The sequence below is a fragment of the Trachinotus anak genome, unplaced genomic scaffold (assembly GCF_046630095.1).
Source record: "Trachinotus anak isolate AG129_WGS33_773 ecotype Australia unplaced genomic scaffold, CSIRO_AGI_Tana_v1 ptg000034l, whole genome shotgun sequence".
NCBI classification, from domain to species: Eukaryota; Metazoa; Chordata; class Actinopteri; order Carangiformes; family Carangidae; genus Trachinotus; species Trachinotus anak.
In genome coordinates, this window is record NW_027273885.1 from 5,083,413 (window position 1) to 5,102,118 (window position 18,706).

At 40.0% G+C, this 18,706-nt stretch overlaps 1 protein-coding gene across 2 annotated transcripts in view; it reads right to left on the bottom strand.

Moving 5' to 3' along the window:
* The window catches only part of LOC139614423 (calsyntenin-2-like), a 267,128-nt gene that overhangs the window by 198,658 nt on the left and 49,764 nt on the right, over positions 1-18,706 (bottom strand). The window lies entirely within an intron of this gene.

Below are 18,706 nucleotides of genomic sequence, written 5' to 3' on the forward strand. Positions count from 1 at the left end.
AATAATAAGGTAAATTAATGATTCTAAATTAAATTTCACAATAATAACAAATACCAAATACAAAAATACAACAAATCACAACAAGTTATGATAATACCACTAGCATAAATGGCTAAATAGTTTTGGTTTGCATAATCTGACATTTCCCACTTATTCTAAACTGCATACAGCCACCTCTGAAAGACATAAATTACATTAAGTTAGAACAAACAAGGTAGTAGTTTAAAATAGCTATACTAGCCAGTTTTAAATTAGTAATTTGTTAGTTTAGAGCTATAGACTTTACACAAAAGCTAACGTACAGATTTACATGACTGCTGCAAACTATCCAAGTCATTAAAATCCTACGGGTCCTTTAAGGGACATTAAGTAATTTTTAAATTTCTGGTTTACACCAGATAGTGCCATGCACCACAAACCAGATTACCAGGTTACCATCAGACAGTTTGCCGTCATCGTAATTTTTTTGAGATTTTGATGCCCTGAAAACAATTTAAAAAGAAAAAAAATGTGTACAAGTCTTAAACTTCCAGTAAAACTGAAAAAAGATCAGTGTCCTCAAAGATAGCTACGGCCTTCTTAGAATATTCAGTTTGGTGCAGAGCTACCACCTATGACTCTCCCAAACACATACAGATATAATTATATTATCATAATAAGAACCCAAGGGGTATCCTTTCTTAATCACGTTAATCTTTTTTTTCCTTTATCTTTCCAGGTTCACTCAGCCTCAGTAGATAATAAACACCACATAATAAAATTATAAATATATACATAAATAAGCCACCCAGGGAGTAGCGCTGCTGGCAGTAGCATTAAATGAAGTGGAGTCTATTTCACTTCCCTGAAGGCACCTGACATCACCATTCATTTGCGTTGTCAGGAAAGATGTTTACTAAAGCAGAGCTGAGGCACTTTACAGTCACCCATGGCTGCATTATGTATGTGTCAGTGTAGACAGCGTGGTGTAAAATGTTTTGGATTGTGAGAAGCATGTCCTCAATAGGATAATGTGTGTGTGTTGAAAGCCACTACACATGGACATGCTCACTCTAGGAAATGTACTCTTTCACAAATGACAACACTTTTCTCTAAATAGATATATACTGTACACACTCAATGAGACTTACAGCCACCTGAAGTTCGGCCTCATGAAACAAATCTGGAAAAAGTTCAATCTTCTCATTTAAAACCTGCTGTTGATTGATGGTTTGTTAAATCTGAAAAGCTAGACTACAGCTCATTTATCTCAACTGTCGGAGGCCTCCCCATTCCTCAAAATTACAGCCCCGCTTTCATTAGATTGTTTTTATGGGAAATCCAAAAGAAAAGGACTGATTTGCACAATAAAGTGTCACAGACACTTAAGATGGACTTCTTTGGGCTACAGTAGTTCCTTCCTTTATCTTTTCACATATTGTTATTAAGCTTGTTGCAGTTCATCTGTCTGCCCTCTATTGGACAATCCCCACAACCACCCAACCCTCTCTCTGTCTCTCTCTCTGCCTGTCTCTTGTCCTAGAGGCAAAGCAAAATTAGATCCATTTTATTGAGCTTCACTCCATTTTCAAACCTGATGCTGCTGAATTGCTCTCTGAATAAACTGGAAGTGTTTGTGCAGTGCAGAGAAAAATTATAGACATTGTAAATGACCATGAACTGGGTCTTATCATGAGAAGCACTGCTGTCAGAGCTATGGTGATGGGAGCAGTTGCCCTCTGAAAATGTAATTACTATATGAAATAACATGCTTAACTTACTAACTTAAATACCAGTTAAACTTAAATACCAATTAAAAATTCCTGTTAAATCTGAGTCATTGTTTCTCTGGATGAAATGTGTCAACTGATAAAACATTTAACCCTTTTATTTTAGTGACATTCTTCTTGTCCTCGTCGTTTAGCATTTAGCAGCTAAAGAGAAGCTGGAGGAGATCAAAACAGAGCTCGAAGGGGAGTGAATATTGGACTTAAATTCATCAGGTCTACCATAATTGCTGGATGTGCGAACAGGAAGTGCTTGCTAACTAGCTCGTCATGTCAGCTTCAAAGGTGACAATATAAAAACTAGTCTCCTAGAAATTATGTATACATACAAAAAAACCTCAACCGCAAATCCATGTTTTAGTAAACATAATCCCAGGCTGGATTTTGATCAGAGGCAAAGTTTTTGGTTAAAGTTAGGAAAAGATCATGATTTTGGTTAAATGTAAATAAACCTGTTGTGTCTGAAGTCACTGTGAACTTTTTCTATATTAAACCAGATCACGATCTGTGCTGTGATTGCCTAAACATAACAATAAAACAGGCCAATAGTGCTGAAATCACTATAAGTCGATGCTTTACAGCAAGATTGGATATTTTGGTGGAAAGTCTATGTTTGCAGTTTTTATTGGTGCATTTTTACTTTCAGATTCAGATTTTGTGTGTGTATTTATTAAAATGGAAATAATTTCTTTTTTTTTTCTCCAGCACAGTTGGTGATTCGGAGCTGTTGAATTTTCTCCATAGTCATACTTTCTGCATGGAAAGTTTCCTTGATCGTGTCAAGTATTTGCACTTTGTGAAATGTGTAAATTAACAACATACAGTATCCTCATTACATGAATGCAGTTCCAACAAAATGTATTTTCTGTTGGAGTGCAGTTGGAAACTGCTGTTTCTAGGAGACAGGGTGCAGTATGTTACTGTTGTTTTGATGGTTTGTTTTCACTTCACAAAAGATGATTTAAGTGTTGAAGTGGTAACCATTCCCTTTGCCACAAACTGGGTTTACACGTTTAATTAAAGCGACAACATACTGAAATAATCGTCAAGCGTTGGTATTATATATTTTATGTTGCATTAACTGTGCATGAACAAATATTCATTCCTTTTATTTGCCAAAAAGTAAGTCAGTGACACAGAATCCTGCATAGTGATGTCATGGGGGGTCAGTTAGACCCTGTAAAGGTGTAAATCCATGTTATATCTCTTATAAACAAACTGTTATAAACTCCAGAAATAATAAACACAAATGTTATATATGTACATGTAGATATTAAATAAACACATATATGTAAAAATTATATATGAAACCTATTAGAAATTGTAACAATTTCATATATTGACATATGTTTCTACCCCATACAAATATGTATGTATGCTTATATTGTAGACACATGTTACATAAATATATATTAAATGTATTTATACATATTAAATTATATGATTTTATATACAGTAGGGTCCAAAAGTCTCAGACCACTTTACCAGAATGGGAAGATAGACATGTTGAAAATGAATGAGACATAAGATTAAGAAATAAGAAAAAACAAATGAGCATATATGAATTACAAATATATGTTCCATCATATAGAAATTCATTATATACATATACAATTTTCACTATGGGTATGTCAAATATGTTATAAACTAATATAATCATATATGCAGAGGATGTATATATTGGATAATAATATATCCCCTTATAGGCAACATCACTATTGATATAGTTGTGAGTATAAAGGTGATAAATCCATATGAATAGATAAAACCACATGAAGTATGTAATTTGAGCTGATAAAAAGAGCCAACAGCTCCACGATCCCCCAACAGAATATCAGGGTTAATGAAGAAATAATCAAGCCGGGTAATAAGGAGCATTTTTTTTCTCTTGGATTTCTGGAGACTTATTCCACTGCTCTCAGACTGCATCAGTCCTCTTTCTGCCCTGATGCATCCTCTGGTGCTCAGAGGCAGGCTGTGAATATGATGCATGTAATGTCATAGGTCATGTAATGACAGACTGGGGAGTTTATCCACAGATTTTGCTGGGGTCAGTCATGTTAGTGGCAAAGATTGAGGGTCACATCCTCCAAGGACTTCAACAAAATGATGCTGTGTGCACAAAATACTGTGTAATGTGACTGATCTCGTCTTTGGAACCCTTTGGTTCACAGTATCGTCCTTTGTGCCCCCGAATATGTCATCAACGCCTTGACAAGGCCCTTCGTACCGTAGCTATAGAGGTTTCAGTGTTCTCTATACATTCTCCATCTCATGTTTCAGACTGTATCAGGAAATAAAAAACAGCTTGTCATGTGGCTGTGTGTGTGTGTGTGTGTGTGTGTGTGTGTGTGTGTGTGTGTGTGTGTGTGTGTGTGTACAAAACAACTCTATCTACCACCCACAGCCTGGAAGGCTGGCAACACATTGGTAAGGTCATGTTCCCCTCCACTGCATTCTTTTGAAAGATAAGGCGTCAAAACAAAACAGACTACATTGTAACAAACACAGAAACTTCCAGGAGCAGGGGATCAATGCTGACCCCGGCAAGAGGAGGCGCAGTGAGGGGGAGAGAGATTGAATGCAGAGAGATGGAGAATAGGAGCCATCAGGATAATCCTGCAATAGCTGTAGTCAGTCTCCCAAGAGAAGGAGAACAGGGAAGACTGAAGTGGAAGGAAGTCAAATAAACCTCTCTGTCTGTACTTTTCTTTTATCACCTGTTTCTCTGCCATCGCAAAGTCAATCCACAAAGGAGGAAGTAAGCAGATTAGCTTGTTCGCCCATCAGAAAAGGGATTACATTTACCCATTTCCTTCGTCTGAGAAAGTTGAAGCTAGATGAAAATGTGTCTGGGAGCAAAAAACTTTCTGACGAATGCATGAGTGATTGAGGTTCCAGGAAAAGAGGATTTGCTGTGTCCCTGTCAAATGTACTTGGTGAGGAAATCTCTGAGATGTATTTGTTGTTCTTTTTTCTCAATGTGGTGACCTTAACATCTATTAGAATAACCTCTTCAGAATTAAAACTTATTTTCAAACAATATTTATAACTAAGCGATGTGCCAAAAACATGGACAGAATAATTATTGAAAAATAATTTAGGTATAAACAGATTAAATTACTGTCTAGAAGAATAATTACTTGATATATTAGACCAATTACACCTCTGTGCAGAATTTGTTGTGTAAAACTTTCACCAAACAGATTTTGGATAAAATTTTCATCTCCACACGCTGGTCTCAGATCAAGTGCATTTAGATTCACAGACTCTGAACGTAAAGCTGATCCCCCTGCGAGTTCACTACACTTTCTGTTTGAAAGTCAGCCTCTGGTCTTTTTCTGGCTTTGATGTTAACAAGCCTTGTTAATTGCCATAGTGAACGAAGTTGGCTCCTGTGCCTTACTACAATAATTATCTGGCCCTAACCAGATTGATTCCCAAAAAAACACAGTGCATTTCTGGGGAGGTCTCTTTGATGTAGCCGAGAACTCAGAGTGGGTAAGAAAGAGGGTTATTGCTGCTGTTTGCTGTTTTTCTGATTGGAGCGAACCTTGTTTGAATGAAGTAATTGTGTTGTGATTTATTGATACTGCTTAGCTGTATGTCAGTGAGTGAAATGGACTGTACTGCTGCGGTCTGAATGGAACTGATTTGTGGGACAATCGGCAATAATGCTCTGACTCTGGGGCGAAATACAATGGAAAATTACATGTACGAAAAGAGATCCGTTTTACAAATCAACATGCTGTAGTGATTTGCAAGAGTGATGTGCAAATTATTAGATAATTAGGAGGGGAATGATCCCTGTGGGGAGACAGAGTCAGCTGCAGAGAAGGGACATATCAATGGAAATAACTAATAATTACTAAACTTGTAATATCAGTGATTTAAGTGAGTCATGTTGATGTGCAAGTCTGCATATTTACATTGTCAAAAAATAAGGAAATTCATGTAATGTCCAGGAGGGCAAACGTGCATTTCGAGCTGAGCCATAGTCATGATTTTAGAAATACTAAGGTCATGAACACCCCACTGCAACTGTCACCATTTTGAAAAATCATCTGACCACAAACCAAAAAGAAGATTTTAGTTATTTTCATTGGATATTTATTCTGTTAAATGGTTAGTTTGATATTTTGGGACATATGCTTTCTTGCAAGAGTTAAATGAGACAACAGATGTCTTCAACATGAGGCTACAGCTAGCAGCTGGTTACCTTAGTACAAAGACTAGAAACAAAAGGAAACAGCTAGTCAGGCTCTGTCCAAAGGTAAAAAAAAAAAAAAATCCTACCTTTAAGCTCACTCACAACATGAAAACTTATAATTTGCGGCTTTCCTGGAGTCTTATGCAGGTCATATGAGGTCTTATTTTCCAACATGAAGGTCTATAATAAATGACAATCACATTCATTCTCTGGGAGAAATGCTGAAGGTGTTTTTATTATTACTTTAATTCTTAGCCTATAAGGTTGTGACATTTACATTGCAGAATGTTAACTCCACTCAGGTCACTCAAATCACCAGTTTCTCTGAAAAAAAAAATGCAAAGGATATGACCTCAGTGTCCTGATTGGTAATTGCAGCCCTAATTTCAAGTTACTTGCTGGTAACAGAAGTAATAACCTTAGTTAGCTATCACCTAGTCTGACTCAGCGGATGTAAGCCTGCCATTTGGCACCTATTTCAGGTGGCAGATTGATGATGGGTGCAGCCAAACCATTCTCCACAGCAAGACAAGCAATCACCTGGTTAAGTTACAAACACAGGATTATGTGCAAGTGACTAAAATGAATGTGATTATGTCCCTGGTTGACAGAAGGTGAACCTCAAATGACCAGACAGTTATGATAACATTGCTGTTTAAATTTGTAGTATCTTTCCATTTCTGACTTAACTCCAGAAGAAAAAAGCCCACTGAACAGTATTTGTTTTGCAAAGTTCACTAACACAGATTTAGCATCGACTGACATCAAAACCTAATGTCTCCCAACAGTAGGAACAAAGACTTGAAATCCACAGATCCACAGACCAAACAAATCAAGTATACAGGGAGATGAAGGGGAGCAATGGACTGCCACAGTAATAACACAAAGAATGAGGGAGCAGGAACAAATGGAGACAGATGAAAGTGAGCTCCTCTTTGTCATTATGCAGGCTTACACCATCATCAGCTGAAGGACAGCACCGACTCCGAGGTGTATTTAAATGTCCTGGCCTCCTTTGAAATGTGACCTCTGCACGAAGCAAGAAGCCAATTTTCCTCCATTTTATTCTCTCAGCATAATCTTACTTCACTCATGAGCTAAAGGCCCTTCTTTCCATCTCTGCACATACCGGGATAAAAGTGATAATAATGCACAAACACCCAGACTCACTGGGTTCCAAAGCTGTCAGAGCCTTCTCAAACCATGCTTGGGTGACAAATAAGAAAATCTGCAGGTTGAAAACACACCGAAATAGCTGGAGTATGTGAGGCTCATGGCAATAATCTCCTCTGTGGCAGTCAGAACAAATTAGCTAAATCCGGCTAGCTAGGACTAGCTGTTACCACAGGGAGATTCTGGCTCTTCAAAGTATGTTGACCCATCTTCAAGGTAAAAGTGTAATTAAAGTTTTAGTAGGAAAATATGTATCGATGTGGAGGTTTGGAGGATTCATATCAAAGTCCAAAGGCTCTTCCAATCCCTCTACAGGAGTGACTCAGTCCTGTATCCTTCATGTTGATGTAATGATGTAAGTCCTGGGCCAACGCTCAGTATCACTGGCTTTATTTAGCAAATGAGACAATTGATGCTCAGTTTTCATCCAAATACAATTCAGGTTTTAACTGAATTTTGAGAAAAAGAAAAGAAAATGTAAATTTCCATCAAGTACTTTTATGTGACTATTAGGAATGCTGTGCGGTGCTAAATCTCCACTTGGATAACATTGAAATACATCGTACAAACTTGTTGTCTTTGAGTATAACCTGAGCCTCATGGTGGTGGTCCTAACTGCGACGTAATATAAGGCGCCTTTGCACTTAGTTGGTGTGTTTGAACAGCAGAAGCCACAAGAAAACTAAACAGGACTGCAACATGAAGGTAGTGGAGACTGGGGACGGTTGCAACACTTTTTGCATTTCTCTCAGAACTTAATTAAACTGGACCAGCCAAACTTGTTTTAAACTTACATCTGTTTGCTAATTACCCAATTATCATTTAAAGATGATTTCATATGACAGATCATTCATGATATTTATTTGAATGGAAGAATTCAGATGTTGCAACTGATCCCAACCCTGGGGACAGTTGCAGCATGAATCAGGGAGGGCTGCAACATTTTGAAAATACATTAAATTTCACTAATTCCCATTTGCTTTTTGTCCCCATAAGCAGAATATTCTAAAATATGCTTGTTTAAATAATATTATATTGTCATTTATGTATTTTAAAAATATTTATCAAGGAGCAGTTATTCATTTTTGTTTTGCATAGAACATAGGCTTACCTTGAGTCAAAAAAGGCACAATTTGTTTATTCTACTGCTTATGAGATCGACCGAAAGATTCCCAAAGTACTCGTATGTTAAAACGAACAATTATTGTTACATCTGTTGTGCTATGGGACAACAGTAGCTGTGTATGTTGCCTATTTTGAAGTAAAAAGTTGAAAAATACTGTTGTATCGTCTGATATGACTGCTTGTCTTTGGAGCAGTTACAACAACTTGTTGCAAAAATCCCCATCCTATCAGCCACGACGGAACAACATGTGCTGGCTAGATTCACTGACCCTGACAGGACAGTATGACAGAAATACAGCTCATGAAAAAAATTACTTTCACATCTCCAAAACTTTTTTTTAAAATAAAATGCAGCTGCAGATGTTGAATGTGTCCTTCGTCTTCCTTGTAGGATGAAGGCTGAACTGAGCATGTGCAGTATGAGTATTATTACACCTCTGATTGGAGGAATAAGCGTCCAACAACCATCCCTTGTTGCAACTGTGCCCAGTCTCCCCTAATCCATAAACTACCAAGCCCACAGCACCCTGCCCAAACAGTGTTTGTAATTTACAGAGCAATTTCAAACTATTCATTTAATACTACTGCTAGTAGGCTAGCTGAGCTGCTAAACCTTTGGAGTGTTTTACTGTTCAGCAGTAAATTAACCATACTGTGTCTTTTTTATTCCTGCACAGACACTGTAGAAAAAAGTCATTTTGACAATATTAAAAAAAAAACATTTATACTGTGTAGTGATTTTGACAATATATATTTAAAAAACAAAACAAACAAAAAAAACATTTGGCATTGTGCATAAAATTCCCATATTAAGGTTTTTTTCTGGCAACAGGGCTGGATTTTTTTAAATTTTGGTTTTACTACATTATAATTAGGAGGAATTAGAGAAGTGGACCCCTCATCACCCCTTTTAAACCCAGCCCAAAGGACAAAACTGGAGTTTCAGCGTCAGAAGAAACAAATAAACAGCAGCTCAGCAACAGACACATCATTTTTTGAGCTCAAGTCCATTTCTACTGGCTTACTAGCAGCTGAACAGGGTTGCTGGTAGCTGGGATCCGTTCACTACCACTGTTAACAATGGGTTGCTCTCCTTCTCCCCCTCCCCTCGTCCAGAATCACGAGAGCGCCCTCACCTCTCTGTGAGGATGATGCGTTGAATAAGCACACACGAAAAGTGTTCTGAATGTGTGAACAATGCAGTTCAGGGCCAGCGTGTGCTCTGGGCTCCCAGAAAGCCAGTTTATGTTCAGATTAGATGCCCAGTATCTTTTCCATGTGCTCTGTGCCCCCATTTTTTTTTTTTTTTTTTTTACTGCACCTTGCCAACTAACCTTCAAGGAAAAGTCTTCTGCTGCTTATTCAGTCAAGGTTCACCTGCACCGTTAGAGTAGCAGCCAGGTTACTGAAATTGTTAGATGCTATAGGAAGGTCTTTAGTTTCCTGATTAATTGACAAGGAGCAGAAGCAGGAGTGGGTATCATGAGCAGCAACGGTCAGCAGGACTGAACACACACAAATAAAAGAGAGGTGCCTAGAGGGAGGAAAGAGAATACATGGATTCATGAGAGACTTTAAACTGAACTTCCAAAATTGTGGCCCTCATTGTAAGTCACACAGAGTTGTAAGGACAAACAGGACCCAGTGTGAGTCACGACACAGTCAACTCAGGATCAAACACTTTCAAAAATGAGTCAAAGTTTCATCTCTTAAAAGTGCCTGTCGATTGCAATCTTAATTAAAAAGCTCCCCTCTCTCTTCGCCTGTCTGAGCCCGTGTCTCCTTGTTTATACATCGCTCCCTGTCTTTGTCTTTAGGAGTGACGGCTGCATTTGAGGACAAGTTGGAATGATTGATGGCTGAGATACTGGGAAATGAATTGCTGATAAAAGCTCTGGGCAAGAGAGGTTGGAGGGAACCGAAGTGTGCGTGTGTGCATGCATGTGCAGGAAACAACAGCTCAGACAGCGCACAGCAATGACGTGACGACTCAAGCCAGGCGGTATCTGTGGCACCGCGGATTCACACCTCTCACAAAGAAACATTCGCACATTCTTATACACATCCGGCTCCTTCTGACAAGCGTGTCTCGAGGACTGACGGGGGGATAACATGACAGATCGAAGTCTGATTAAATGTCACTGTGGGGTGTGACTCACAACAACACACACACACACACACACACACACACACACACACACACACGTCTTCTTGACCATGTGGAACATGTCCACCCACTCATGTGCCAAACTGTCCTGCAGGTTTGTGCAGGTTTTGCTGTGAACAAACACTGAATTCAGCCTCAGATAACAAAGGCATATGATTGGTTGTTCGCCTGAGACGTCGGTAAGCATTACCCAGGAATCACTCAGGCTCTGGTGCTCATAAAATCCCAGATATGCAAGCGCTTATATTTGATCCAGGCCTCAGTTGCTTGTATCTAACCAGCAATAAAGCACAGAGGAGGTCATTACCTGTACCTGACAGAGCAGCCACGCACTGTACTCCTGGATATCAAGTTTTAATATGACCTGGAATCTCTCGGTTTCTTCTGTTTGAAGGAGCATTAACTGAGTGACACACTTAACACCCTTCAAACACATGGATCCGGATTTCAATCTTCTCTATTTGGACTGCAAGAATCCCATTTGTGCAGAATTGACTGAGTGCTTTGGCTGAGGCTGCCTCATGCAGACGAGGGGGATAGCAAAGCAAGTGACAGATAATAAACAGTCTGAGCCAAAAAGCTGCAATGTGTGGGCATCAGTGGCAGAAATTACTTCCATCCCACTTTTTGGTATCTCTTTAAATATAAATAGGTTGCGGCCATTTTTTTGTTACTGGGGTGGTGGGAGGTGAATAAAACTACCAGACAACTGCACAACTCCAGCAAAAGCAGGAATCAGCACAACTTTAGACGGTGACTAACAAACAGAGATGAGCCTCCAAAACAAACACACACAACACACAGCCTGTGCTTTCTTCAATTTCAACCGGAGAACAGCGGCCCCCGCACAGCCCATCGAGAGACGGTGGGAAATGAGCAAGAATGATAGAATGGAGAGAAAATTAGAGAAGGAGTGAGAGATAACAAGGTGTTTATGGAAGACGCCTCTCTGCTATGTTCCCCCCAGCTCACATTAGGGTAAACAGAGCGCTGAGCTGAAAGGAGCGCACAGGGAAAATGCTCCGCTGATAATGGCCGAGATGGAAGACGATGATAGTAATCACACTAACCACAATAATCACAGCCAATTCTCCGGGGACATTTAAAGCATCCCAGCGATGTATGTGCGCATGGAGGAGTGTGTTTTAGTACGCGTGCACCTGTAGTTTGGTACATGTAATGGACCCAAGAAAAACATTGTTCTAGTAATGGAGTATTGTCACCACACTCCCCCACCCCAAACCCCACCACCCCTAAGGGAAACAACACTGTAGCAACAAGAACGACCACAAACGAACCCATAGTGGAGTTTTAACTGGGGGTAATACTCTTTTGATGATTAGCGGGCAGAAAATGTTAGTGTCTTTTAATGGTGCCACCTATAATCAATAATCCTTGAGTGTGCATTGCACCCTGGGAGACCCAGACGTTTTGGGGATTGGCTGTAGTCATGGGACTCGGTGACTTTAATCTGGGATCAACTGTGTATGTATTGTCTTTAATCCAACATGATATTTTTGCAGTTCAACAATATTTTTATAAAGATTTTATTTTGAAATTTCTGAATTTCTGGCAATTTAAGTTTGAACATGAGATATGCTATCAGATGCCCAATACTGAGAAACTTTGCTCTTTTAATACCCCCCATATTATAAAAAAAAAAAAAGAAAAAAGATTCTCAGTATTGATTTGACTCATTTAAAGCCAAAAGCAAATAGAGGATAAAACTGAAATATTGATTCACTTATGCTTTCACCTGCAAGCCATGCGTCAGACGGAACATGGAATAGAGCATTGGGGCATCTCTCCATGACCTATTGAGGCTTAGATCAGCAGTTTTATCAGTGCCTGAATATTTTCAAGGATTTTCTGTCATCATCTTTTATTGTTTATGGGTAAGAGATTCCTGCTTCCAATGGCTCATCAGATTCATTTGAGGAAGAGAGGATGAACTTTAGTCAGTGGGCAGTGAGCCAAAGGAATCCACAGCTGCAGCTCCGTTTACTCTGATAATGAGGCTAAACACCAAAACAGGATATATGGCTATTGACATACAGGTAAGAAGGCTATAGATATATAATTAGGAAGAACATTTCATCTGTTTAGTTTATAGCATTTAAGCTGCAATTGTGGAACTGCACGGATCATGCAATTACTGCTGATGCAGGATGTGCTTCAGTGGACAGATCTCCACTGTATGTGAATGTGTGAAGGCAATAAGGCCTGGCATGACAAAATACTCAGAGCTGACCTTCCACAGTCACTGCGATATTGACGTTACAATATTTATAGCCACACAAAAAGTGTAGAAGTTGTTTGGCAATTTTTAAATCTTTACCCTATATAGGCAACATATCCCAGAGATATAGAGTATCAAATGAAAAATATACATAAATAAATAAATAAATAACTTTAACAATTTGGGGTCATTTAAGCCCTAATAAGCTGGAAAATAAAACAAAATTATTTAATTTATTTTCTCATTTATCCCTATGTTTTTCACCATGTCAGGGTTAACATTAAAAAGATGTTTTTAAGTATGATACAGACTCATGAGACCCTATACACATACATAAAGACAGATAAATTTAGCCTCTGGCAGCAGCATTATGCAGCTGGAAGTTGCTCCTCTGGGAGCAATGTGCATCAAACGGCTGAATGTACAAGTGATATGGGTCGGAGCCCGTGTCGCTCCCTCTCTGTGACTCTTGACTATTACACAAAGCAAAAAGGCCATAAAATAATAACAAAACCATATTTCTCCTCCAATGAATCCAATGCTGTCCTTTGAAGTGCTTTTACTGCATCACATCAATCTGAGTCACACTCACGACACCTTTCACTGTTGCTTTGTGCCAGTCTGTAGCGACGTCTACATTAAAGAGCAATTGGGCACATTTCTCTTCTTTCCCCTGCGTAACAGGCTCGTCCATCTTCTCTGTTTTTCTAATGACCCACCAGGCATCAGTAATCAAACAATTACCAGTCAGGCGGGGGAGTATTAAAACGGCCGTTTCCTGGGGCCCTAATGCGGTGGATGTGTTTGATCTGATAAGCCATCGGACAGGCGTGTCCCTCTGTCCCACTGGGTGTCATCAACCCAGCACAAAAGCCCTCATCTGTCCCCCGAGGAGATAAACACGCCCCATCCTCCTCCTCCTCTTTCCAGTCATGATGAAAAGACAAGAAGCCAGACAGAAGGTTCAACAGGCACCCGCTATGAGCGGAGGGTCAATGTCATAGCTCTGACACCAAGAAGGGTTTTATCGCAGCAGTTACATCTCTTGGGATTGATCTCCTGTGGAAGGTAAAGAGAAGTTAAGCAGCTGTAGGAGACTGCTGTGGCTGCTCTGGCTGGTACCTGCACTGCTAGATGAAGCGATTTGAAAGTAAATTTTATAGTGCTTAATTAGTACAGATAAGGCCTCTCACAGTGTGTTCAAGGTGGGCGGTGGAGTGTGTCTTTGTTCTAACTCAGTTGAAATGGATCTCGCTCCCAAGCATGATTTTTAATTTCCAATTTAAAATGTCATGTTATATCTCTGACCATTTCAATAAAGAACAAGCAGAGCCTACAGCGAAGCCCTTTAATGAAACCACACTCACCTGAAAACTTGAATACAAAGCGCCACACCGTTCACTTAATTAAAACGGCCATTCATTCTGATTTAATTCTGATTCCAAAGCTATCAGTCATTAGCACCTAGTGACAGCTATGTAACAGGTGACTGTGCCTGTGCAGTAAACTGGTACATGGAGCCCTTTATTAATTATACCCCCACTTCACCAACAAGCGTTTTGAAAAGGTGTAATCTAGATAATTGAACAGAGTTGTAAGCGTGTCAAATGTGCAGTCACGTGGGAATACAAGGACACTTTGTTTAAAGGCAGCTATGTTTCTGACACATGTAAAACATGAAGTAAAACTAGTTTATCATGGCTGCAAATTAACCTTGTTCTTTCCTTGCGTGTTTCTGTCAAAGTGCGCGACTGTGAAGGAAATCACACATAAGGTAACACACTGTAACACACACACCCTGTCAACTCACACTTTTCCATCAGTGTGATCAGTTGACAGGGGAGTGGAAACAAGAATGACACGACTCTCTCATGCTCAGCCAACCAAGACTAGAGGGTGCCAGCACTGTGCTTCATTAAGAAAATATAAAAACACATCTCTGTTCTCCAGCCTTTGATTCGAAAACCAGACCAGTTACAAAACCAGAATATGTGGGTGCAGACAAATTAATTGGAAAAAACTAAAAAAAAAATAACAATGCATGCATATAGCTTGTAATTCCATCTCACACAGAGACATCCTGTAAATCTCAGGCAGTGAATCTGTCCTCTCATTACCATCTGGGGAGAATAAGTGGACCTATGAACCCTTTTAGTTTTGTTCTGTTAACCATCTCCCTCATCATATTTGGATTATTTATACCCTGCTTTCCATTACAAAAAGCCTCTGCCTCGCTCACGCACACACACACACACACACACACACACACACACACACACACACACACACACGACCCAACACACACATGACCCAACACTCTAGAGCTCCCTAGTCTTTGTTTGAAATGCTAACCATCTTCTGCAGCTGTGCAGTTTCACAGAGCTTGCCCTGTGCCTTTCATGAGCACTTTGTCGCAGCCACAGCTAACTCTGTTAACTTTCTGTCTGCCAGTGCATCCGGTCAACAGCAATGCAACATCCAACAAAAAGGAACACTTCTGATATGCATGCCGTTGTGTAGAGGAGAGGATGTTGCACGTCAGTGGAGACAGTAGCAGTGATGGCCCCATATTAAAGAGCTGTCATTTGAGGTGGCGGGCTCCATTATGAATTCTGTGTAATGATGCTTGTCACTATAATATACTCTGTAAACATTGCTCCGGTCCAGATGCTGAGTCTCAGCTTGCTGGTGCAGCCTGACTGGCTGCTGCTACCGCTATACTCAGTTGTTGTGTATACTAAGGGTTACTGGTAGCGTAGTTTGTCAAGCACTGAAGCTTTTGTACAGATTGCAGTATGGACTAGAGCTTTGACTGTAGATAGCATTGTCAGGCTTTGGCAAAGTTCTCCCTCACTTTAGCTCTTTCATGCAGTTGGGACAGCAAGTAGGCCGGATTATGATGCTCTTTCTGAAACAGACACCACAGTGGGAAATGCCACATCCCCTAAGAAACGGCAGGCTGTCGGCCAAGAGCGGCACACAATAATGCAGAGTGGCTCAGACACACATAAACCCACACTCGCACAAACATTTCTTAAAAGCTCAGCAAAACACAGCGATGTGCAGCTGTCTCGTTCTAAGCAGCACTGACACCCATTGTGGAGTTCAATCCCAGGAGATCACAATGCGCTGACCAAAAAAAAAAATCTTCACACACCTCCCTGCAAATTTTCTATACGGTTTCTGATGCGACTATTCTGCATGTCTCCGGGAGTTAAAGGTGGAAAGGAGAAAGGAGGAAGAGGAGGAAAGACAAAAAGTGGAAGAGTGGTGGTGCTACAGTGAGATGAAATGAAGCTCTTTTTGCAGCGGCGGCACATTTCACAGAGCTTCCTTTCATCAACTGCTGCTGATCCCTCCTCTCCCCTCCTTTTTTAAAGCAGTGGAACAATAAAACCTTTTCATCACAGGGAGGAAAAAGAAGCAGAAATCCCATCATAATTATGGCTTGTCCACATGGGAATTGTCTCGCACTAAGCGCTCACAGTCGTCACTCTGTAGGCCCTAATTACTGTAGACCACATATCACATTTCTTTAATTCTCAAACCAGACTTTTTATTTTTCTATTAATTCCATTATAAAAGAGGAGGGGGTGGGGGAGGGTTCTGTGTTTGGCAGTTTAATTGAAGAAAAGGAGGAGAACCGCACAGTTTCACATTAACGCTCACAGCCGGCCAATTAGCCTAGCGGTCGTTTGCGCAGTGGAGGCTTGCTCATTTGCTTCAGCACATTTCTGCTGTTTTGGCCCTCCCTGGAGATGACTGAAAGCGAGGACAGGCTCCCCCTTTTTAACGGTATTTGATGAGTCCACTCCCTTAGCCAAAAAAATCTGCTACAATGCAAGGACAAAGAAGCAGTTCAGCAGGCCTCGGATTACATTTTGTCTCGGGAGAGAAAATAATGGTCTGGTTTCAGGTTTCTTTGTCGATTCCTTGTGAATTTCTTGCAGACCCTTTCACACATAGTGGTCAATAGATTGGACAGCTATTCAAAAACCAGTTTCTTGTATATGCCGGTTGTCTGGATGGTGAAGTTGCATAGCAGTCACTACAGTGGACAGTACTTGAAAACCCCGTAGGCTACCACCTAGTTGCAACCAAATGTAAGTGCAGCTAAATATCCCAACATCCAAGATGACCGACAAAATGTCAGGTATGCCAAGCACCTGTGCAGTCCCTTTTATAGAAGAAGACTTTTGCAGGTACAAAAAAATGTTAATAACAAGAAACACCTAAGGAACAATGTTTGATTATTCAAATATTAATTTTGTACAAACAGAAAATCCCAATTGTCAACTAAAGTGGACATCATGCACTACTGGTTATAATGTAGCATACCTATCATGTTGTACTAAAACTTAACCAAAGTGTTAGAATTATGTCCACAGTAACATTTTCTCAGTTTCATGTAATGTTCACAGTTTTCAATACAATTTTATTCTATTTATTACACTTTAAAATAATATTGAACAGTTAAATGCGTGCTGTCCACCAGAGTTTACATGTCAAAAACTTCATGAAAAGAACATGTAAACAAAAAACTATTCATAATTCATGCAAGCATGAAGTTGCATGAAATTTCATGCATGCATGAAACAATTAATTTGACATTAGAGATGAATTCTCCACTTAGTCGCCAATCACTTTAAATGTTCTCACTTTAGAGTATAAATTCCCATCTGACTCAGCTCAGTTTCCCTGTGCTGACAGGTGTCATCTTTAATAGAAGATTGTTCCTAATATTCTAAAGATGTCAAAAAGAGGGTAAATATACCAAGCAGCTGACAGCGGTGTGTACGTGCCACTATAACATGCCACTGGAGTGGAAATGACGTGATTGGCTTTGTGCAAAGAGGGACAGGAAGGGCGGTAATTGTGTTACCACTGTCAAGAGTGTCGCCAAAACCCAAACGTGTTGCGCTGCGTTATTCCCATGAGTTTATGTTGCACAGCCACTGATGTGCATTATTAAAAATGACAAGAGCCTTGTTGCTTTCAATTTATGACAAATCAGTGTTGAGGCTATCACAAACACAATCAGGCACACATCAGCGCTGCGTCTGCACACAAACTCGCAAACAGGAGGGAAAAGATGTGGCGGCTGCAATGAATCTTTCTCATGTTAATCAAGAGCCATAAAACTTTAACCAACATCTGTACAGCCTGCGTAAACACCACCGCAGCAAATTTCTTTTCCTGCCACTGATGAAAGGAGACAGATGACATTGTTACAGTCCCACAGTAACCCAGTTACATTTGACTTTCCAGGCTGCATTAGCGACAGATTTGCGGGAGAACCCAGACAGAGGTATATAATGGGCTACAGTTTGTAACATGACAGACACCGTGAAGAGCCTATTCACCTCTAATGTTTCCGTCCGTATCATACAGACTCCATCACTCTCCCCTTTCTGCCATACCTAGACTCCTTTTACATTACTTCAGATTTCACTTTTATTCCCTTGCTGTTTTTTGTGTGTATTTCCTCAGGCATTGTCAGTCAAGCTTCGAATAGCATTTCCTCTTATGCTCTGTGTCCTGTGCAATGCTGGGGAGAGAGGTACGGGCTGTGCAGACCCACAGTGCATTTGTAGAGCAGAAGCATCAGTGTTTGAATGTGTGTTTGAATGTGAGCTCAGCTTTACAGCTCCACAGGTAACAACTGAGTGAAAACATTGGGTATCTATGCAGGAAGTGCTGTGCCATTTCTGTAGAGAGGAAAGTGTAAGGATAGGGAGCTTTACTATAATTCATTTGTCATAATTGCCATCTTTTTTCTAACTATACTTACTATACTTCATTTGCCATACACAGATTAATACAAAATATCTTAAAAAGTCCAATGTCCAATATTTAAGTTTGTTCTGGCAGTGTTTCCCATTGTAAAAATACGTCATAGCCCAAAGTCACGGCACTAACCATAATCCCAAGAGATTAAACAGAGTTTGTGTGATGTAATCGAAACACAAAACCTCAAAAACAATAATGTGGCAGTCTCCACCATAATCCACGCTATCACTTATAGA